Raw genomic sequence first — 1,600 nt, 5'->3', positions numbered from 1 at the left:
CATGTTCTGTTCAAACAATTGCTTCTTAGAGGAGGACATATGCTTCTCCCACATATCTGTTTTTATTTTCATAGTTTTCCACAATTGTTGCACCATTTTACATCCCCATCAATATTGTATGAGTATTCCTGCTTCTTCATACCCTGCTCAACATTTGTTACTTTCTGTTTTTTTTTGAAAATTTCAACCAATGCTGGATTGAGATGATATTTCATTTGTATTTTATTTGCATTTTCCTAAAGAAGCCTGGTGGAGCTGTGGGTTATGTGTTGAGGAGTTAACAAGAAGGTAGGTGGTTCAAATCCATGAGCTATTCTAAAGGAGAAATATGAGGCTCCTTTAAAGATTACAATTTCAGAAATGCTATAGCTTTTGGTCAGTATTTCTTGGAATGAACTTGATGGCTGGTTTATTTTTGGTTAATGATCATGAACATTTCTTTATGTGGTTATTGGCTGCTGGAGTATCCTGTTTGGTAAAGTGTGTGTTTATGTCCTATGACCATTTTTAAATTGCACTATTTGTCTTGTTATTGTTTAAGTGTTCCTTATTTTCAATAGGGAGAACCAAAACCACTTACTTGCAATTGTATTTGTTTTCACATTTCCTCATTTGTTACTATAATATGATAAAATTACAACTTTATGTGTACTACCATTTTTACTTTTCTCTTTGTAAACTGCAGTGACATAAACATCTAGAAAGTCTATTTAAAATACAAAACAAATTTTTAGAATTGCCACATGATGAATTAAAAATTTCTGAGCTGTAAATCAAGAAAGGGCTATCTAGCCTGTTTCTGTTTCTTTTAAATACCTAACTTTCCCAGGTTCAGATACCAAAATGAAATCATTTGATTCTCCCAGAAATGGAAGCTTAAAATAGTAAATTATGATTTTGGAGCTCAGTTTCATAGTCCAAAAATTCCCCTTAACCTTACTAAGGAAATAGGAAGTCTACCATTCATCAAAAATCTGCCGAATACCTTATTTCTGTGAATGTTGTTGTTTTTAAGTTCCATTGAGTTGGCTTCTACTTACAGCAATCCAGTATAGGGTTTCTGAGGAGTGCTGGTGAGTTTGAACTCCTGACCTTGTGGTTCAAACTGATGGTGTCCATTAATACGCGTCCACCATGCATTGCTCTTTGGAACTCTTGACTGACTTCTAGACAAGACACCCTGATCCATGAATATCACAAGTTTTATAGATAAAACACAAATTTAATCTTGTGGGAATTGTAATTTTTTTTTTTTTTTGGCATTTTAAAACAGATCCTTGATTTGCAATGTGTAGCAATTCTTTGAAATCACATGTTATTTTGATAGCATTTGTCTTTATCTCTCTTATAATGACATTTGTGATTATATGTAGGATAGGATCCATAACTTTATAATGTCTGAAAATTAAGTATTCCCCATTAATGGCAAACGTATAGGTTCCACTCATTAAAACTTCATATTTGGGCCATTGCTCAAACTACTACATTAAGTGAAGAAGCTATTTCAATAATTACCAAGCAGAGTCAATGTTTCTGACAAGTGAAGTAAATAAATGACAAATGAAGACTTGAAAGTTGGATTTAACAAGGTAGAAAAGCT

The sequence above is a fragment of the Chrysochloris asiatica genome, unplaced genomic scaffold (genome assembly GCF_000296735.1).
Source record: "Chrysochloris asiatica unplaced genomic scaffold, ChrAsi1.0 scaffold00530, whole genome shotgun sequence".
Taxonomy (NCBI): Eukaryota; Metazoa; Chordata; class Mammalia; order Afrosoricida; family Chrysochloridae; genus Chrysochloris; species Chrysochloris asiatica.
The sequence above is the reverse complement of the archived record's forward strand: the minus strand, read 5'-3'. Positions refer to the sequence as shown.